General features: G+C 40.6%; 1 protein-coding gene and 1 pseudogene across 1 annotated transcript in view; one reads left to right on the forward strand and one right to left on the reverse strand.

Annotated features, from left to right (window-relative positions):
• HIVEP3 (HIVEP zinc finger 3) overlaps positions 1 to 23317 on the forward strand; it is a 511051-nt gene that overhangs the window by 110248 nt on the left and 377486 nt on the right. The gene's annotated exons all lie outside the window — the stretch shown is intronic.
• Positions 8200 to 15647, reverse strand: LOC111819665 (oligosaccharyltransferase complex subunit OSTC pseudogene; annotated as a pseudogene).

Genomic DNA, 23317 nt, shown 5'->3' on the forward strand with positions numbered 1-23317 from the left:
ATATATATATATATATATATATATATATATATATATATAAATTTTCCCAGTTGATTCCAATGGCAACCAAGGTGGAGAAACACTGCTTTAAAGTATCTTTCAGAAATGCTTTCAGAACCACCTGTGGTCCATTCTTAGAATTCTCTTTATACTGTAAAGGAGGGTTCACATTTTGAAAATAGTGAAAGGCAAAGTCTTATCCAAGAAAGTAGGTAATGCCATTTGGATTTTTTTGAACAAGCGAGTTAGGAGCTCTAAGTAAGGAGAGCGAATTCCTGCTATGGTTAGAATGGAAGGCAATTCCTTCCAAAAACCTTTGTGAGCATCTGCCTGATCCTGGAGGTGACTGTGCTGAGGTGAGGTGCAGCAGGGAGAACTGCACTCCAGTAGGGACACTGCTGGTCTCCGCTGCTATGACCTCACCAGTGCCCTTCCAGCTGCAAGACATACCAGATGCCTTCACTGGAGTCCAAAATGCACAAGAAAGAATTAAAATCATTATTTCTTTTAATAAACAGCTGAGGCCTGGATGTAGACAAATTTTGTGGTGTAGAAAGAACTTCATGGAACAGGAGTGGGTGATCTCAAGGAGCACACTGTGTGGTGAGTGCAGGCTTTTGGTGGTGATTGCCCCTCCTATTCCTCACTCCTTTCCCATCCTTTCCCCCGAGCTTTATAGCCCTTGGCCTCTGTCTCTCCCAGGGCTAAGCAGTCTTGCCACATGGTTGGGACGTGTCCAATCCACCTGTTGGCAAGGACTTGCTCTTCAGAACTGCCCATCAGCCTTCAGAGGTGATCTGGATGGAACTGACCTCCTTCTAACTCCTCGCCTCCAGTCAACACAACTGTCAAGAGGATGTAAAAAGCCCAATACTGTTTCTGATTAACAGGAATTGGCCAGAGTGATGGCAGTTGAAGAAGTTGTGAGTCTGGGGAATACTTTTCACATGTGTGCCTTCCATTGCTCCATTGACTGACTCCTCAGTCCTCTGTTGACAGTCTTCCAGGAAACACAGGATTCACGGCTAGAACTCTCCTTTATGAAATGCAGCCACTGGGGACAGGCATTACGTGAAGGGCTATTACGTGTATTTATTTAGTCAGTTCATTCTTGCAGTGATATTTATGGACAGCCTACCAGGTGCCAGGCCCTGTTCTACAACATCCTTGCCCTCAGGAAGCTTACATCTAATGAGGGAAGACAGACAAAGAAACAAGTTCATATATGATATGTCAGAGGGTGATAAGTACTGTGGGGACAAATAAAACAGGCTAAGGGGGACAGTCAATCCCTCAACCACCCTCTGATAAGTGGCATTTTGCCATTTTACTGGTGGTGGAATTGAGGCTCTGATGGGTTAATTCACATTCCAAGGTTCCTCAGCTGCTGAATAGCAGAGTCCATACTCACACTCAAGGCTGCCTGACTCCATGAGAAAGACTTACCACCAGGTGTCAGGCCTGGAGCTGGGATTGAGGGTGCAGTAGAGGAAACAAAGCACACAGGACTCGTGCCCTCAAGGAGAGTTTAGCCTGGCATGGAGAAGGTCAAACAGAGGGGCATCCGGCTAACTCATGACCATGAACACTTTGAGGTTTGCACAGAGAGCTGGGCCATCATCCCAGGAGCTCCTGCCCTGCTTGAAGCTCCCAGAATCAGGAAGTTTCAAGGTGAGGTTTGGAGAGTTTAATGGCTAAACAAGTGCAGGAAACACTTTCCAGGCAGAGGAAATAACAATTACAAAGGCTGGCAGGCTAGAGATATCATGGCTTGTAGGGAAACTATAAATAAAATAATGGATGTTGCCAACAAAGAGAAGTCCAGGACCAAATGATTTCACTAGTGAATGCTACCAAGCATTTAAAGAATTAATACAATCCTTCTCAAACTCTTCCAAAAAATAGAAGAGGAGAAAACACTTTCTCATTCTATGAGGCCAGCATTACGTTGATACCAAAGCCAGATAAAGACAACACAAGAAAAGAAAGTTACAGACTAATATCCCTTGGAGCCCTGGTAGCGCAGTGGTTAAGAACTCAACTGCTAACCAAAAGTTTGGCAGTTCAAATCCACCAGTTGCTCCTTGGAAACCCTGTGGGGCAGTTCTACTCTGTCCTATAGGGTTGGTGAATCGGAATCGACTTGATGGCAATGGGTAATATCCCTTATGAATAATGCAAAAATCCTCAACAAAATACTAGCAAACTAAATACAACAGCATATTAAAAGGATTATGCACCAAGAGCAAGTGGGATTTCTACCAGGAATGCATATACCATGTTAGACATAAGAAAATCAATCAACATAATACACCACATTAAAACTGAACAAAGGGAAAATAAAACCCACATGATCATCTCTATTGATGCATAAAAGTCATTTGACAAAATCCAACACACTCTTTCAAGATAAAAACACTCAGAAAACTAGGAATAGAAGGGAAATTCCTCAATATTATAACAGTATTTATGAAAAACCCATAGTGAACAACATACTCGGTGAAAGACTGAAAGCTTTCCCACTAAGATCAGGAACAAGACGAGGATGCTTGCTTTGACCACATTGTACTAGAAGTTCTAGCCAGAGCAAGAAGGCAAGAAAAAAGTTAATAAAATGCAACCAAATCAGAAAGAAGTAAAACTATCCCTATTTACATATAACATGATCCTGTATGTAGAAAAATCCCAAATATTTCACAAGAAAGCTACTGGAGCTAATAAATGAATTCAGCAAAGTTGTAGGGTACAATGTCAACACAAAAATCAGCTGTGTTTCTACACACAAGCAATGAATAATCTGAAAAGGAAATTTTTAAAAAATTCCATTTACAGTCACATTCTAAAAAATAAAATACCTAGGAATAAATTTAACCAGGGAGGTGAAAGACTTGTACACTGAAAACTATAAAACGTTGCTTAAAGAAAATAAAGAAGACCTAAATAAATGGAAATAAATCTCATGTTCATGGATTGGAAGACTTAATATTGTTAAGAAGTCCATATTACCCGAAATGATCTACAGATCAACGTAATCTCTGTCAAAATTCCAACAGCCTTTTTTGCAGAAATGGAAAAGTAGATCCTCAGATTCATATGGAATTGCAAGAAGCCTCAAATAGTCAAAACAACCTTGGAAAAGGAAAAAAGAAAACTCATACTTTTTGATTTCAAGACATACTATAAAGCAACAGTAATCAAAACTGTGGTACTGCTATAAGGATAGAAATGATTGAACATTAGCCAGTTCTTTTTGGCACAGTAACTCTGTATTCCTTCATTCTTCTTTTGATACTTCCTGCATCATTCAATATTTTGCACATCCCCAAAACCAAACCCACTGCCATCAAGTCGATTCCAACTCATAGCGACCCCATAGGGTTTCCAAGGCTGTAAATCTCTACAGAAGCAGACTGACACATTTTCTCCTGAGGAGCCACTGGTGGTTTCAAAATGCCAACCTTTTGGTTAACATTCAGTCGTTTTCACCACTGCCCCACCAGGCCTTCTTATTTTGCACATAGAATCCTTTAGTACTGCAACTCGATGCTTGAATTTTTTCTTCATTTGTTTTAGTTCAGAACTGCCGAGTGTGTTTTTCTCTTTGGTTTTCTAAACAAAGTAGGAAGACTCATACTTTTCGATTTCAAGACCTACAAAGCTGTAGTAATCAAAACTGTGGTGCCGGTATGTTGTCGTTGTTGTTAGGTACCGTTGAGTCTGTTCTGACTCATAGAGACCCCATGTACGGCAGAATGAAACACTGCCAGGTCCTGTGCCATCCTAACAATCTTTGTTGTGCTTGAGCCTATCATTGCAGCCACTGTGTCAATCCATCTCTTTGAGGGTCTTCTTCTCTTTCACTGACCCTCTACTTTACAAAGCATGATGTCCTTCTCCAGGGACTGGTCCCTCCTAAAACATGTCCAGAGTACATGAGATGAAGTGTCGCCATCCTCTTTTCTAAGGAGCATTCTGGCTGTACTTCTTCCAAGACAGATTTGTTTGTTCTTCTGGCATTCCATTGTATATTCAATATTCTTCGCCAATGCCATAATTCAAAGGCATGAGTTCTTCTGTGTTCCTTATTCATTGTCCAGTTTTCACATGCATATGAGGCAATTGAAATACCATGACTTGGATCAGGCCCACCTTAGTCCTCAAAGTGACATGTTTGCTTTTGAACACTTTAAAAAAGTCTTTTACAGTAGATTTGCCTGATCCTATATGTCATTTGATTTCTTGACTGCTTCTTCCACAGGTATTGATTGTGGATCCAAATGAAATGAAATTGTTAACTTCAGTAGTTTCTCTGTTTATCATGATGTTGCTTATTGGTCCAGTTGTAAGGATTTTTGTTTTCTTTATGTTGAGGTGTAATCCATATTGAATGCTATAGTCTTTAATCTTTGTCTGTAAGTACTTCAAGTCCTCTTCGATTTCAGCAAGCAAGGTTGTGTCATCTACATATCAAAAGTTGTTAATGAACCTTTCTCCAATCCTGATGTCTCATTCTTCTTCGTATAGTTCAGCTTCTAGGATTATTTGCTCAGCATACAGATTGAATACGTATAGTGAAAGGATACAATTCTGCACACACATTTGCTGATTTTAAACCATGCAGCATACCCTTTTGGTCAATGCACAGGTTCTGCATGAACACAATGAAGTATTCTGGAATTCCCATTCTTTCCAATGTTATCCATAATTGGATCGCCTTTGCCTAGTCAATAAAACATGGGTAAACATCTTTCTGATATTCTCTGCTTTCAGCCAAGATCCATCTGACATCAGCAATGATATTCCTTGTTCCACATCTTCTTCTGAATCTGGCTTAAATTTCTGGCAATTCCTTGTCGATGTACTGCTGCAACCGTTTTTCAGTTATCTTCAGCAAAATTTTACTTACTTGCAATATTAATGATATTGTTCAATAATTTCTGCATTCTGTTGAATCACCTTTCTTTGGAATAGGCACAAATATGGATCTCTTCTAGTCGGTTGACCAAGTAGCTGTCTTCCAAATTTCTTGGCATAGATGAGTGAGCATCCCAGTGTGGCATCTGTTTGTTGAAACATCTCTATTGGTATTCTGTCAATTCCTGGATCCTTGTTTTTCACCAGTGCCTTCAGTGCAGCTTGGACTTCTTCCTTCAATACCATCAGTTCTTGATCATATGCTACCTCCTGAAATGGTTGAATATCAACCAGTTATTTTTGGTACAGAGACTCTGTGTATTCCTTCCGTCTTCTTTTGATGTTTCCTGCATCATTCAGTATTTTGCCCATAGAATTCTCCAGTATTGCGACTGGAGGCTGGAATTTTTTCTTCAGTTCTTTCAGCTTGAGAAATGCCGAGCATGCTCTTCCTTTTTGGTTTTCTATCTCCAGGTCTTTGCACTTCCATTATAATACTTTACTTTGTCTTCTCCAGCCGCCCCTTGAAATCTTCTGTTCAGCTCTTTTACTTTATCATTTCTTCCATTCGTTTTAGCTACTTTATGTTCAAGAGCAAATTTCAAAGTCTCCTCTGACATGCATTTTGCCTTTTCTTTCTTTTTAATGATTTTTGTCTTTCTTCATGTATAATGTCCCTGATGTCTTCCCACAAGTTGTCTGGTCTTTGGTCATTAATGCGTCAAATCTATTCTTGAGATGATTTCTAAATTCAGATGGGATGTACTCAAGTTTGTACTTTGGCTCTCATGGTCTTGTTTTAATTTTCTTCAGCTTCAACTTGAACTTGCGTATAAGCAATTGATGGTCTGTTCTGCAGTCAGCCCCTGGCCCTGTTCTGACTGATGATATTGAGCTTCTCCATCTTCCCTTTCCACAGATATAGTCGATTTGATTCCTGTGTGTTCCATTCGGTGAGATCCGTGTAATCTCCAGTGTTGTTTCTATTACCAAGGCTATATTTTGCAACTACTGATCCTTCTTTGTTTCCAACCTTCTCGTTCCAGTCACCAGTAATCAATGCGTCTCGATTTTGTGTTTGATCAATTTCAGACTACAGAAGTTGATTTAAAAAAATCTTCTATTTCTTCATCTTTGGCATTAATGGTTGTTGTGTAAATTTGAATAATAGTCACATTAACTGATCTTCCTCATAGGCATACAGATATTATCCTACCACTGACAGCATTGTACTTCAGGATAGATCTTGAAATGTTCTTTATGACGATGAATGTGACACCATTTCTCTTCAATTTGTCATTCCTGGCATAGTAGACTGGATGATTGTCTAATTCAAAATGGCCAATACCATCCCATTTCAGCTCACTAATGTCTAGGAAGTACAGCCAGAATGCTCCTTAGAAGCAAGGATAGTGAGATTTTGTCTCATGTACTTTGACCTGTTATTAGGAGGGACCAGTGCCGGGAAAAGGACATCAATGCTTGGTAAAGTAGAGGGTCAGTGAAAAAGAGGAAGCCCCTCAGGGAAGATTCACGCATAACAGTGATTGTGAGGAGGGTCACTTTGAGTCAGAACCAACTCCACGGCACCTAACAACAACAACAGCAATGCCTAGGATATTGATATTTATGCATTCCATTCATTTTGACAACTTTTAATTTTCCTGGATTCATTCTTCATATATTCCACATTCCAATGATTAATGGATATTTGCAACTGTTTGTTCTCATTTTGAGTCATACCACATCAGCAAATGAAGGTCCTGAAAGCTTTTCTGTATCCATGTTTCTTAGTCATCTAGTGCTGCTGTATCAGAAATACCACAAGTGGATGGCTTTAACAAAGACAAATTTATTTTCTCACAGTCTAGTAGGCTAGAAGTCCAAATTCAGGACGTTAGCTCCAGGGAAAGGCTTTCTTTCTCTGTTGGCTTTGGAGGAAGGTCCTTCTCATCAGTCTTCCCCTGTACTAGGAGCTTCTCTTCACAGAAACCCCGGGTCCAAAGGATGCACTCTGCTCCCAGCATTTCTTTCTTGGTGGTATGAGGTCCCCATGTCTCTCTGCTCACTTCTCTCTTTTATATCTCAAAAGAGATTGGCTTAAGACACTATCTAATCTTGTAGATCTCATCAATATAACTGCTGCTAATCCATCTCATTAACATCATAGTGATAGGATTTACTACACATAGGGAAGTCACACCAGATGACAAAATGGTAGACGATCATACAATACTGGGAATCATGACCTAGCCAAGCTGATAGATGTTTTTGAGGGACACAATTCAATCTATGACAGTGTATCATTAAGGTCGAAGCTACTTTGAGAAGGCAGCTCTTCTCTAGTCTTATTTTGAGTGCCTTCCAACCTGAGGTGCTCATGCTTCAACACCGTATCAGACAGTGTTTCGCTGCTATTTGTAAGGTTTTCACTGGCCAGTTTTTTCAGAAGCAGACTGCCAGGTCCTTCTTCCTACGCCATCTTAGTCTGGAAGCTCTGCTGAAACCTGTCCACCATGGGTGACCCTGCTGGTATTTGAAATACTGGTGGCATAGCTTCCAGCATCGCAGAAACATGCAAGCTGCCACAATACGACAAACTGACAGATGAGTGGTGCTGTGCTGGTATAAGGACAGACATACAGACCAATGGAATGGAATCGAGTCCAGAACAAAACCCATACATCTATGACCAATTAATTCTTGAGGAGGGTATTGAGTCCATTCAATGGGGGAGAGAATAGTCTCTTCACTTCAAAAAATGATGCTGGGAAAACTGAATTTCCACAAGCAGAAGAAATTGGACCCCTACCTCACACCATATATGAAAATTAACTCAAAATGGATCAATAACCTAAATATAAGCACTAAAACTATAAAACTGTTAGAAGAAAACATAGGGGTAAATCTTCAGGAGCTTGTATATAGCAATGGATTCTTAGATATGACACCAAAACCATGAGCAACAAAATAAAAAATAGACAAATTGTACTTCATTGAAATGAAAAATGTTTTTATCCATCAAATGGCATTATCAAGAAAGTTAAAAAACATCCTACAGGCTAGGAAAAAATATTTGGTAACCAAATACCTGATAGGGGCCCTGGTGGTGCAGTGGTTAAGCATTTGGCTGCTAACCAAAAGGTCAGCAGTTCGAATCCACCAGCCACTCCTTGGAAACCCTGTGGGGCAGTTCTACTCTGTCCTATAGGGTTGCTTTGAGTGGCAATGGGTTTGGTTTTTTTTTTTTTTTTTAGATACATGATAAGGGTTTAATATCCAGAATGCATAAAGAACTACAACTCAGCAACAAAAAGACAAACAATCCAATCAAAAATAGTCAAAAGACTTGAATAGAGATTTCTCCAAAGAAGATATACATGAAAGCCACAGCACCTAACACCCATGTAAGCACACTTGAAGCCCCAAATAAATGCTACTAATCTAACACCAAGCACTCTGTTTAGAATCCCCCATTTCCCAGAATCCTTAAATTCTTCAGTAAATCTCTCCCAGTAGCAGGACACTTTTCAGCCTATTTCCTCTGTGACAGTAACTGGGGAAGAAAACTGTGAAAGAGAAATAAGCCTTTTATAGAATGTTGATTAGTAGGTGATAGAGCATGCAGATAGCTCACAGGTTCTGGAAAAATAATGGGCAACCCTGCTTGTGAAAAAGAAGGCCTCAAATCAGCCCCATTCTAGAGCTAAGGGTAACAGTGACACAGCCCAGCAGGCTGGTCATGCCCAAAATAATCAAAGTTGAGTAGGTTGTGCACTGCTCAACTTTGGGGTCATCATTCACATCATGGCTCATCACTGTCTTAGACTGCAGGGTGATGCAGTTGCTCATGGGATCAAGGGATCTCTGGAAGTCAGGTCAAAAGGGAGGATTAAATGAGTTAATGCACATAAAGCGCTTAGAGCAAGATCCGCCATTTGTTGATCCCCAATAAATGTTAACTCATTCTTTTTTTCTTTTATTAATTAGAAAAATTATTTATTTCTGCTCCTTTCATATATCTCATCATTCAGGAAACAGTCTTACACATGTATCTGAAATAACGTACTATCGCACACTCTGTTTAAAGGCAAAACACCATAGGTAAAGCTGATCAGCTGTCCAGAGTTCTCAGCTTATGGAATCTTGCTTCCTGATTTAACACTAATGTTTGAAAATCAGGAATGCCATCTCCAATAAATGTTAAGGGGCTATAAAAAATAATCACTTTTTCAATATATTACAGTTGTAGAAATGGAGTGGAGTATACTTTCTTTTAGAAATGAAAAACTAAGAAGAAAATGCCACTTAACATCATTGGTATGTCATTCTAGGTTAGCAGGAAAAAACTACTTTCTGACGAGCTTATGTTTTTGATAGTACCAAGAAGAAATTCTAATCCAAGCTTTAATGAGCTTCCTATGTTTTCACTAGATTCTTCTCTCTGCTGCTTTTCATCCTTTTCCACATTTCATATTCGAGGATTGGTACAGCCTTTAAAACTTCACCAACAGGAGCAAATCCAGTATCCACTGATTTCTTCTCAAAGGGCACTCTAACCCATCAGATAGCCCGGCAGTTTCATCCTCATGAATACTCTAGCCATAAAAAAATTCAATAGGGCACAGACGAATCCAATGAATAGAAGAAGAAATCTATTGAGTTTTGGAATGTTTGGTGCATCGGATCGGTCCAGGATTATGAAACCTAAACCTCCCATTGTAAACAGGAAGCTAGATGCGAGTCCTTCCATAATATATTGCCCATTTACCCTGTAGGCCAAGAAAGCTACTGGCCTCTGATGTCCATGTTCATCAGTCATAGAGCCAGCACTTGGAGGTTCCACAATAACATCATAAATTATTCCTCCAGTGATGAAGTAAGACACCACCACCAGAGCGTACACCACCATGGCCGACGGCATGTGCACCCAGGGCGGCTTCTTCAGCTTCAGGTTGGGCCATTCGAGCACTAAGAACGGGACTCGGTACAAAGTCTCCATATTGGTGGTGGCAGGGGCAGCACTCGGCCTCAAACCCCACGCACCACCCCAATGTTAACTCATTCTTATTCATGTGAGTTAATGTTCCTCATGGGCATGGGAAGAAACAACCTGTCACGAACGACAGAAAACAGATACAAAATGATCTTTTCTAGTCATTCAAATATCTGAGATATTTGAGGGTTTTTTCTTTAAACGAGGGTTGGAGGTGTTGGGGTTGTCAACTGGCAGATGGATTGTGTGGAATGCAAGGAAAAATGCCAGGACTGGGGCCTAGGCCACTTATAGCATTAGCTATGTGATCTTGTCCTCAACTGAAAAGGTGATCTTACCTTTCCTCCTTCACCAGGTTATTATTAAATTCCAATATGGTAGATAGTAGCCCTGGTGGCATAGTGGCTAACAGTTTGACTGCTATCCAAAAGGTCGGCAGTTCAAATCCACCAGCTGCTCTTTGGAAACACTGTGGGGCAGTTCAGCTTTGTCCTATAGAGTCACTATGAGTTGGAACCAACTGGAAGGCACATAGCAACAACAACAACAACAGCTTTGATAAAGCAAGCAAAGGATTAGTAAAATGTTAATCATGGAAATTTAAATTTGAAGCAGTTGAGATTTAGGAAACAGATAATAATTGTTTCCAGTGTTATGGAGTCTTTTGAGATGGAAAGAGCATGGAATTCAGAGTAAGAAGTCCTGGGTTGGACTTTTGATGATTCCTTCTGCTACTGTTACATTCTTTGTGTCTTCATTTCCTTACCAATGAAATGGAGGATAATAAAACTCAAATATGTACCCCACCGACTTCTGATGTGAAGATAAAACTAGATCGGTGTAAAAGTGCTCTGAACACTGAAAAGTTTTATACAATGGTAGTTTTTACTGCAGCTTAAATCTGTATTAGAGTCCACTAGCTGGCTTTTTTTTTTTTTTTTTTTTTCTTGCTTCTGCTGCCTACTTTGAAATAGCAAGCAACCAGACTTCTGTGTGCCAAGAGAAAATGGATTTTTAAAATATTTGGTTTCAGTGGCTTATGTGTCACTGAAATGAGTTTGCTGGTGTCTTAGCACCCTCCTGGAATGACCTAGGGTTTAGAAATGAAGCTGTGTGTACTTCCACTGACACCAGAGGGATGGACAAAAGCTGCTGTCTCCGCCCCGCCACCTACACACTCAGTGCTAATTCAGTCTCTTTGTTGCCCTCCTTAAAGGCTGCGATGGAATGTGCAGCCCCGGCAGAATTCCTTGCCATCCCCCGAGGTCACCACTCTGGGCTGGCCTAGGCCAAAGCGTAGGGTAGAATGAGGTGGAGGGCAGAGTGAGGAGCAGCCAGCCACCAGCTGAGAAGCAGCCCAGGCCTGCCTCCTTTCCCAGACTCCAAGTTGCAAGGAGATGTACAGGAGGTATGGGGGCATGTAAGATGGAGCATGGGTGTTGGAGCCTGACAATCTGTCACTCACTATATGACCTTGGTCAGGTTACTCTAACCAAGACTGAGCCTTCTTGGAGCTCCCATCTGTGAAATGAGAATTGTGATTCCTACATCTTTGAGGTCTTATGAGGAGATTAAAGTATATTATGCAGTATTCGGGGAACACGGAACTGGACAAAATAATCAAAAGGAAGGGAAAAGAGCAAAGAATAGAACATGAATACTAAAACTGGGGACTGGTCCCAACCACATTCTGTAAACATTAATGGCACCTTCCAGATTCAGAACACAGGAGACAAAACCACAGGAAGATGCTTGGAGTTTACAGAGACCTCCCCTTTCCAGATAAAGCAGTTTCATATGATGTAAAGTACATGTAGGAAAATTCGAGAAACCACATTTGATACAGTTCGAGGGCTCTAGTGGTGTAACTGGGCCAGAAACAAATGAAGAACAACCTTCTTAAAGCTCCTTTCCCCATAACAAGTAATAGCATCTGGAAGCCTAGGTCAGACAAACCTGTAATGACACCACTGTTCTTTATTTACCCCCATGAAAGGGACAGGAAGTAATCTCCAAGGAATTAGAAAAGAATATGAGCCTCAAACAAAGGACATTGAGAGTTTGTCATTGCAGATGACCATCAACAGTTCTCCCATCCCTCAATGCACGTGCTGCTCCTCCCATCAAGAAGCAAGGTCCCCTTGAATCTGGGCTGGCCTTGTGACTTGCTTTGTCCAATAGTATGCAGTAGAAGCGACACTGGGCCAGTTCCAGGCCTAGACATTTTGACACCTAGCAGTGTCCACATTCGTTCTCTAAAAATCCAACTGCAGTGTAAAGAAATGCAGGCTATCTTGCTGGAAAGAGAGGCCAGGTGGAGAGAGAGGCCCTGGAGAATAGGAAACCACATGGAGAGAGAGAGGCCACGTAGAAGGAAACCTCAGTGTCCCAGCTGACAGCCAGCACCAGGGTGCCAGACCTGTGAGTGAGGCCATCTTGTATCCTCCAGCCCAGTCACATCACATGCAGCAGAAACAAGCTATACCCATGGAACTCTACATTCATTCCTGATCTCAGAATTGGGAGCAATCAACTGGTTATTGTTTTAAGGCGCTGCATTTTGGAGTGGTTTCTTAGGCAGCAATAGATAAATGAAGAAGGACCTTCACATCAACATGACCAGTGTACTCTGAAGCCAGCAATTCCAGTAGGCTGGACATACATCTGACCCAAGAGAGTGTCCTGGTGCAGAACTGTGAGCACAATTAAAAAGTGTGAGTGCCCAAAGACTAGGATGTGGCTGGGGACAGCCCAAGGCCCAGCTCCTCTTCCTTCCTATCTCACTTAGGTGGCCAGAGGACTGAGCAAATTATGGACATCTATCCCTTGTTATAAGGAGAGGATTTAAACATGCCCAGGAAATAGGGAGGGCGGGGCCTACAGAGAATCCATTCATATTATTTGAGGAATAACAGGCCAGATAGAATTGATCTGAGCCAAAGATGAGGAACCAAGGGGGAAAAAAGAGAGAGACCTAAATGAGACCTATGCAAAAATTCTGCTTTCTTCTTCCCACAAGGAGAAGGAAAGGAATGTGGCAAAGAAAGAGCCCATTTTGGACATTTACTCCAGCAAACACAAAACACTAGCAACTGCTTTTGTACTATTAAGGAGATTATGAGAAAATGGACTTTATGAAACGAGAAGAAAGGTGAGATAATAAACAGTGAGAATAAAAGGGAAGTGGCGTAACTGAGGCAAGAAATTGATAATATTACTGAAGAACTTAGAACCCATTGGAACTAGCAAGGAAAAGAACCATCACTGTATAAAATTAGTGACATAGTGATATGACAGAGGCTTGGAAAAATTACTTAGAATACAGAGGTAAAGGCCAAAGGGCAAAACAATGTAAACAACGTTAATAGTTAATGAAGAAGAGACAATGGAGACAAAATGCCGTGTGGTGGGTGATCTTCAAATAGGAAACAAAAATTATTAAAACAAGTTGGAAGAAAATGTGTCTGAAATTAAGGAATCATTGATTTGAGGAAAGGGCTCACCATGTTCCAAGAAAAATTAATGGGGAATGAGAGGTTCAGTTCAGTTCAACAAGTATTTATTGAGCCCTTACTTTATCTGGAGCCCTGATGGCACAGTGGTTAAGAGCTTGGCTGCTAACTATAAAGGTCAGCAGTTCAGGCACTGTATTAGAGACACAAGAAAAACAAATTGGAAATAGAGCTTGTCCTCAAGAAGCTCACAATTACTGGGGAAGTTATTATAGTAACTACTGAGTGTTATATTGGGAAATGAGCAGGGTGTTCGGGGAGCACGTGCTGGGGAGGGGCTGGGGGCAGCTAGCCCAGTCTCCAGTCCAGGCATGCCTTGAATTTAAGCAGAAACTTAAAAAGTATTATGCATTGACTAGGGGAAAAACAGAGGAGGGAAAGTTACTGAACCTCAGTGGTTAATAGAGAGTCCACACAGAAGAGGGAAACCTACCTGAACAAGGAAAACATTGGGCTACTCTAAGACCTTGGGAGGCAATAGGAAAAGACCCAAGAGTGCTACATCGGGCAAGTTGTTGTTCCTTTGTAAAAGCAACTGAAAATCATTGTCAAATATGTGAGGACTTGGGAGCGATCTACTCACATGCCTTTTCTAGAAAGTCTACTTGATGCTTGATTATGTATTCCTGCTAACCATTCATAAAATAACTCAGTACATGATATGAAACGATTGGTCAAGAGCATCAAATCCATTCCAGGCTGTTGAATAAGGTTGGGGTTAACTGTCAATAGTATAGGTAAGCAGTTTATAGACAAGACTCTGGAGCTAGATTGCCTGGTTTTGAATTCTAGCTCTACTACTTTTTAAGCTGTGTGATTTGGGACAAGTGACTTAACCTCTCTGTGCTTTAACATATAAAATGGGAATAAAAATAGACTGTGCCTCACAGGACTTAGAACAATGCCTGACCCATGGTAAATGCTGCATACCTATTGTTTTCAGCACATGTTTGTTGATTTAGGTTATTAGATAGTTGATGTCATCATTTTGCTAAAAGCTGGTTGAGAGATTTAGACAAGTACGCTTACTAATCTAACACAGGGGATTTCCTCAAGTGTGGAGCAAAAATTCATCATGGGTATCAGCCAAGCAGACCAACGCTAGCATTAGTGTTGATGCCCAAGATAAATGGAGCTGGGAGCTTCTGGGAGTGAGCATGAATCAGCCACAGAGTGGAGTAGACATGTTTAGGGGAGTGCTGGATAAGAACAAAATCTGTTATCAGATAGGACGTGGCTTCCATTTTAAAATGGAAATCCCTGGGAAATTAACATTTATTTTATCAGGATTTACTTCACAACCAGCTTTATAAAACTGAATTTTTTCATAAACTAGGGAATAAAGCCAAACCGGTTGTCATCGAGTCGATTCCAACTCACAGCGACCGTATAGGACAGTAGATTTGACCCATAGGGTTTCCAAAGCTGTAACTCTTTACAGAAGCAGACTGCCATGTCTTTCTTCCACAGAGTGGCTGGTGCGTTCCAACCACTGACCCTTCGGTTAGCAGCTGAACACCTAACCACTGTACCACCACTGTTCCTTAAACTAGAGAATAATGTTCAAAAATGTTATTAGTGTTAATCTATTCAAAATATATTATTTTGTAAAGTAAGTAAAATGAAATTTTAATTTGAAAAGTATGTACTTATATGTATATATATAGATGTATACACACATAAATATTGATATAAATATTGTGCTTACTGTATACAGGATGTAAAAATGGCATGGGGGCAGTGTCTGACCTCCTCTAACTGCACAAGGGGGAAGGACAATCAGTATCAACAGCCCAAGACCAATTCCTATGAGGTGTCTCTCTGCCATCTTTACCAACTCTGACACCAACCGTCCCCCCCACAACACTCTTTACTTTTCTGCTGGGTTCTATAATTTACTGCAATGGCCACACAGAACTCACAGACCATACTCACAGTTATGGGGTTTATTAGGGAAGTAACAGGTTACAGGTCAGGCTCAGGAACACTCAGGATGCAGTTCTTCTGTCAGGACAGCTTCTTCCCAGCCGTACTCACAGGCACAGCTTTCCCTAGCCATAAGCCTCTGCCCAAAGGCACTCAGCTTTCTCTCTCCGTGGGCCAGGAAGCCTACCACCTGCTTCTGGGTCTCTTCTGCTGGGTGTCTCCTGCCACTGCTTCTCAGCGTCTTCAGGGTTACAGTTCTCTCTCTCAGTCTCCTGCTTCCAGGAGCTTCTTAGAGCGGGGATCCCAGGTCCAAAGGGCATGCTAGCTCCTGGCTGTTCTTCCTTGGTGGTGGTGGTATCGTCTCTTCCCTGCCTCTGGGATGGCTTACCCCAAATCCAGTGGGATGGCAAAAATTGACCAATCCCTTTGATGGGCCACAATTACCCTCTCACAGAGTCCTGCCCAATCACTTGGGTGGGAGTTACAAGACCATGGCTAGAAAGTCCACACAAAAGTGATCCATTACACCACAAGGAAGAAAAGGAGAATGGCTAGGGCAATCACACATCTTGGTCTACCTGAGTCAGCCCCAGTTTATACTTTTTTTCATAGAAAAATTGTGAATAGAACCCCTTTCTATTATCAAAAATGCTCCCATTTGATAGGAATGGTGAGAAGTGTGTGATTGTGACTATAAAGGGGTAGCATGAGGAAGATTTTTGGTGATGAAACAGTTCTGTATCTTGATTATAGTGGTGGTTATGTGACTCTCCACATGTGATAAAATGACTTGGAACTATGCACACACATTTTCCCAATGTTAGTTTCCTGGTTTCATACTGTACTATAGTTAAATAAGATATAACCATTGGGGGGAAATTGGGTGAAGGGTACAGGAGACATCTCTATACTATCTGCGACTTCTTGTGAATCTGTACTTATTTCAAAATAAAATGTTTTTTTAATAATCACCACTTAGAAAATAAATTAATTGGACAATCTTGGGTAGCCCAGTTTTAGGTTTGATGATGGGAATAGTGAGTAACGTTGAAAAGTTAAACTGGGGCAAGAATGTGAAGGATTTGGTGAAACTTTGGAAGCTTTGGAGCAGAGGAAGAATGATACTGTGTAGCAGTTACAAGCCCAGGCTCAGACTTCTGTTTCCAGCAATGTGGAGGCTAGAATGCCTGAAAACCCTTTTGCTCTAACCTCCTAAAATTATGGCTAAAATACAACAGACAGGCTTTTAAATGAATAACTGAGTTCCCAAGAAATCCTCAGGTCTGCCAAACCAAGAGAGAACTAAAAAGCAGAAGGGTAACTGCATAAGCTTACCCTGTGGCTGGCCCAGGGATGATTATTGCTCCTTGTAATCTAGGAGCTTAGGTTTTAGTGCTCAAGTGGTGACAGGAGGTATCTTAAGCCTGCAAAAGGCAGGGAGATGGAACTGAGATTCCTACATGAAGAACTTCTAAATATGAAGAGTATAGTTATTGATTTTATTGTATCACTTCATGTTAATGTACAAACCTTTCAACTCTGTAACTCCATTGATCATCCTCAAGTCCAGTATGCTATAGCTGTCATATGTATTACATCTATATATGTTAAAAAAAAAAAAGACATAAGATAGTATTATGGTTTTTGTTTTAAGCAGTCATGTGCATTTTAAAGAAATTAAGTGAAAAAAGTAATCTTGGATATTTACCATTTCCAATGTGTTTTGTTCATTCCTGAGGACCTAAGTTTCTATCTGGTATCATTTTCCTTCAGCCTGAAGAACTTCCTTTAGTATATCTTGCAATGAAGTTCTGACAGTGATGAATTCTCTGTTTTCTTTTGCCTGAAGATTTTATTTTACTTTCATTCTTTTTTTAAAACTTTACTGAAGTATATTTTTCATATCATAAAGTCACCCAATTAAGTGTACAATTCAATGAATTTAATAACTTTACTCAGTGGCACAACCATTACCATAAATCCATCTTAGAATATTTCTTCTTCCCAATAGCCTCTCTTTTTCCCATTTGTAGTTAATCTCTATTCCTACTCCCAGCCCATGCAACCGCTAATCTACTTTCTGTCTCTATAAATTTGCCTTTTCTGGTTCTTTCACATAAATGTAATCATACGATATGTGGTCTCCTGCATCTAGCTTCTTTCACTTAGCGTAATGTTTTTGGGTCACCTTCATTCTTGAAGGAGCTTTCACTTGATATAAAGTTTTGGGTCTACTTTATTACTTTCAGCACTTCTTTTTTTTTCTTTCAATGCCTTAAAGATGGTGTTCTATTGTCTTATGGCCACCATTGTTTCTAACAAACAGAAATTTCGATCCTTATCTGAGGCTGGGTTCTCTAGAGAAGCAAAACCAGTAAAGCATATAAATATATATATAGAGAGAAATTTATATCAAGGAAATGGCTCACGAGGTTGTAGAGGCTGGAACGTCCCAAGTCCATGGGTTAGGATAGAGGCTTCTCCTAACTCACGTAGCCACAGGGTCTGGTGATCCCAAAATCAGCAGGTCGGAGAGCAGAGCACTTGCTCACAGGCTGCAAAGATCGACAGGCAAGACTGCAGGTAAGCTGCTAGCTCAAGTCCCAAGAACCAGAGGTCAGGTGAATAGGAACCAGCTGCAGGATCCAGAACGAGCAAAAGCCCACAGTCCTTGCCAGAATGTCCACTTATATTCAATGCAGGCCACAAGCCCAAGGAAACTCACTTTCAAGTATTGGCTACTCACAGCAGATCCCATCATGAGGGTGATCACATATATCTCAACAGGGAAGTGATCACAACATTGTACAACTGCCAAAACAACTGAGAATCATGGCTCAGCCAAGTTGACACACGATCTTAACCATCACAGTCCTCCGTATGCAATGCATCATTTTTCTCTGGCTGCTTCCAAGATTTTCTCTTTTTCTTTGGTTTTTAGCAGTTTTTCTATGATGTACCTAGGTATAGTTTTCTTTATATTTAATCTGATGTGAAATTGTGGTAGTAGTAACAGTTGTAGCATCCCAGAATCTGTCTAACTCCATGAGCGTTGATGACGGGGATCAGCCCAAAACTGATTCCCATGAGGTGGAGGTCGACATATCTCCACTCTCCAACCTTTTAACCAATTCTGACAGCAGCTGTCCCTCCCATGGCACTCTCTACTTCTCTTCAGGGTTCAATAATCCATTGCAATGGCCACATTGAACTTATAGACCATACTTACAGTTAAATGGTTTATTAAGGAAGTAACAGGGTACAACTCGGGGTCAGGATCAACAGGCTACAACTCAGGATCAGGATCAATAAGCACGTAGGCTGTCTAGAAGGCTTCCTGGAAGAGGAGAGCACATCCCTCCCTTCTTCACTGCAGGACAGCTCTCTTAGCTCTGTCGACTGTGCAAGCAAGCAGGCCCTTCTCTCTGCATGCACACCCCTCTCAGCTCCCTGAGGACAGGCTACTCTTGGCCCCCTCAGGACAGGCTTCTTCTCAGGTGCCTCAAGACAGCCCTCTTCTTGACTCCCTGAGGACAGGCTTCCTTTCAGCCCCCTGAGGACAGGCTTCTCTCAGCCCCCTCAGGACAGGCTTCCTCTCAGCCCCCTGAGGACAGACTTCCTCTCAGCCCCCTCAGGACAGGCCTCCTCTCAGCCCCTTGGGAACAGGCCTGTCTGCCTTCTGCCTCCCTGTCATCAGTTCTACTGCAGGGCCCCTTTCGGGCCTGTCGTCACTGGCTCTGCTGCAGGTCCCCTGCAAGGCCTCTTACTGTCTTTAGTGTTACAGCCCTTGATCTATGCTACAGCTCTTTTAGGAGGTTCCTTGCCTCTTCTCTCTCTGCTTCTTCTCTCCTTTCTTCCTTTTTCTGCTTCCTGTCTCTTTCTGTCTGAAAAACCTCTTTGGAGTTGGCTGCATATATACACAACTCCTTGTCCATTTCAAGACATGGCCTTCCTACCAGGGCCATAAATTGACCAATGCTCTCTCTGTAAGCCATAGACACTTCATTTGCATAGTAGGCTACAGACACTTCATTTGCATAGTCTATTGACCAATTCCTGCAAGGTGCATACCAATCACAGGGCAGCCCGGGACCAGACAAAAAGTATCAAACTACACATTGTTTACAGCTTACCCAGGAAATGTCACTCAACCTGGACAAAGTAACAAACCCTCTGGGGTAGAAAACTAGTGCAAAGGTATCTGCTCAGGACTTAGGGGGAAAACCTCTCAAGCTGTTTTTCTAAAGAATCAAGGCAAAAGACCACGTAAAGGAACTCATTTCATCACAAATGAGATTCCTGAATCTATAATTTATGTCTTTTACAAAACTGGGGAAATTTTCAGTCACTATTTCTTCAAATATTTTTCTACCCCAATTTTCTCTCTTCCATCCTTCCTGGATTCCAAATACATGTATGTTAAATCACTGGTTCCTGAGGCTCTGTTTCTTTTCAATCTTTTTACATCTATTATTTAGGTTGGGTAATTTCTACTGATCTATCTTTGAGTTCACTGTCTCTTCCCTTTGTCGTCTCCACTGTGTTGTTAAGCCTATCCAGTAAATTTTTATTTCAGATACTGTATTTTATAGTTCTCAAATTTCCATTTAGTTCTTCTTTTATAATTCATGTTCCCTATCTTCTTATTCATTGAGCGTATTTTTCTTTACACCACTGAGCAGAGTTTTAATAGCTGCTTTAAAGTTCTCGTCTGCTAGTTCCAGCATCTGGGTTATCTTGGTGTTGGTCTCTGTTGATTGTCTTTTTTCTTGAGAATGGGTCACATTTTCCTTTCTTCATATGTCAAATAACTATGGACAACTATATCAAGAATTCTGGACATTGTGAATATTATGTGGTGAGACTCTGGGTTCATTTATATTCTTCCAAGGAATATGGTGTGTTGATTTTGTTTGTTTGCTTGTTTTTGCAGATGATTAATTTGGTCAAATCCAAACTGAAAACACCATCTCTCAGGCATTAATTCAAATATCAATTATTTTCTTTCTTTCTTCTTTTTTTTTTTTGTCCTTAGCTAGGCCTTTTGGTGTGATCTGCACATGCATGATTCAGGGTGTCATCCAGAGATTTGGGTGTAAGATTTACATGAAATTTGGGGCTCCATATCTGGCTTTCTCTTTCCTTGTATTTCCCCCTCACTTCCTATAGTTGCTGCTATTGGAGCTTTAGCCACCCCACAAGGTGCAAACTATGACCTGCCCTTAGTCTAAAAGTTGCATAATCAGTAACCTCATCCCATTTACCAAGCGCTGACTCCCCTCAAGAATGTGCCTGCTTTTGGCGTTTGCTCTTCAGTGCCTCTGGGTTGTTGTTTTTTATATTTTGTCCATAATTTATAGGTGTTATCTGCAGGGGAATCAGCCCAATAAGAACTTTATCAGCTAGACCAGAAGCTTAGTCGGTACTTTTACATCTGGGTATAGTTATTGATTTTAAAAATCAGTGGATAGGTTAAACAAACATCTGGTAAGACACAGAAGAAAAAAGAATTAGTAAACTAGAAGGTAGAACTGAGAAAAATACCAAAAATGTAGCACAGGGGTGAAAATGTGGAAAATATTAAAGGAAGGAGAAAGCCCAGAATATGTCTAAGAATAGACCCCCCAAAAAAGATGAGAAAATGGGGAAGGAGCAGTATACAAATAAACAATAGCTGAACATTTTTAGTAATTGACAACATGAATGTATATCCCAGGAATCACATTGATCCTAAGCAGGATAAATGAAACTAAAACTATACTATGCATATTATGGTGAAACTGAAAATACTAGAGACAAAAAGATATCAAAAAAACTGGGGAGGAAACACATTATCTACAAAGGAAAAATGATTAGATTGACATATATATCATAACAACAGTAAAAGCTCCACCTCCACTTCCATGGAATTATAGCTCAAACTGCAGAGAGTTAATAACTGTCAACAAAGAATGTTATACCTAGCTAGCATATCATTCAAAAATAAGAACAAAATAAAGACATACTATAGAATAAACTTCAGGAAGAAGGAAGTTGAACTTCAAAGAGAAAAAGAAAGAATGACAATGAACAAAGAAACATAAATGTGAATGAATATAAATAAGCATTCACTATTTAAAACAATAAAAACGAAAATTTTGAGCATATAAAAACCAAGTAGAACAAAAATATTGAATAACAATAACTTCAAGGTGAAGGATATTTTTTTCCTTTGTTTGACATGTAAACATTTTGAAATTCTGGTAATATTCAGCAGAATAATAGAGCTAACTTCAGACTTTAAGTGTGTATTTAGAATTTTTAAGTTAAGCAATAAAGTGAACCATTAGAATGTACAACTAAAACAGGCTGTTAAATTAACATTAAAAAAATTTTTTTTATTGTACTTTAGATGAAGGTTTACAGAACAAATAGTTTCTCATTAAATAGTCAGTACACATATTGTTTTATGACATTGGTTAACAACCCCACAACATGTCAACACTCTCCCTTCTCGACCTTGGAGAACCTTTTTTTTTTGGTGAAAATATACATAGCCAAAATTACACCATTTCAAAAGTTTCTACATGTACAATTGAGTGACATTGATTACATTCTTCCAGTTGTGCTGCTATTCTCACTATCCTTTTCCAAATTATTCCATCACCATTATCTTCACCTCACTACCCCCTGGGCTTCCCATCAAACCTTTTGCATTACTGTTGTCAATTTGATCTCACATACATTATTCTTTTTCTTTTTTGTACCTTAGATGAAGGTTTGCAGAACAAATAGTTTCTCATTAAACAATTAGTACACATATTGCCCTATGACAATGGTTAACAACCCCATGACATGTCAACACTATCCCTTCTCAACCTTGGGTTCCCTGTCACCAGTTTTCCTGTCCCCTCCTGCCTTCTAATCCTTGTCCCTGGACTGCTGTGCCTCATTAGTCCCATTTTGTTTTATGAGACTGTCCAATCCCCAGATTAATGGTGAACTTTGGGAGTGACTTCACCACTGAGCTAAAAGGGTGTCCGGGGCCATACTCTCGGGTTTCTCCAGTCTGTCAGGCCAGTAAATCTGGTCTTTTTTTTTTTGTGAGTTAGAACTTTGTTCTACATCTTTTTCCAGCTCTGTCCATGACCCTCTATTGTGATCCCGGTCAGAGCAGTCAGTGGTGGTAGCCAGGCACCATCTAGCTATACTGGACTCAGTCTGGTGGAGGCCATGGTAGCTGTGGTCCGTTAGTCCTTTGGACTAATCTTTTCCTTGTACCTTGTTCTCTTCATTCTCCTTTGCTCCGGAAGGGGTGAGAACAGTGGAGTATCTTAGATGGCTGCTCACAGGCTTTTGACACCCCAGACACCACTCGCCAAGGTAGAACATAGAACATTGTCTTTAGAAACTGTGTTATGCCAATAACACCATGATCCCCACAGCTCTCCACCCAGCAATTCCATCCCTCAGGGAGTTTGGAAGTGTCTATGGAGCTTCCATGACCTTTCCTTGTACAAGTTGTGCTGCCTTCCCCAGTATTGTGTACTGTCTTACCCTTCACCAAAGTTACCACTTATCTATTGTCTATTTAGTTCCCCCCCCACCTCTCCCATCCCTCATAACCAACAAACAGTGTTTCTTTTTGTGTGTAAACTTTTACATGAGTTTTTACAGTAGAGCCTCATACAATATTTATCCTTTCATGATTGACTTATTTCACTCAGCATAATGTCCTCGAGTTTCATCCGTGTTATGAGATGCTTCACAGATTCATTATTGTTCTTTATCATTGCATAATTCTCCATTGTGTGTATGTGCCATAGTTTGTTTATCCATTCTTCTGTTGATGGCATCTAGGTTGTTTCCATCTTTTTGCTGTTGTAAACAGTACTGCAATGAGTATGGGTGTGCATATGTCTATTTGTGTGATGGCTCTTACTTCTCTAGGATATATTCCTAGGAGTGGGATTGCATTTTGTAGTGCTTT

This window comes from Trichechus manatus, unplaced genomic scaffold, assembly GCF_000243295.1.
Source record: "Trichechus manatus latirostris isolate Lorelei unplaced genomic scaffold, TriManLat1.0 scaffold00015, whole genome shotgun sequence".
In the NCBI taxonomy this organism is placed as follows: Eukaryota; Metazoa; Chordata; class Mammalia; order Sirenia; family Trichechidae; genus Trichechus; species Trichechus manatus.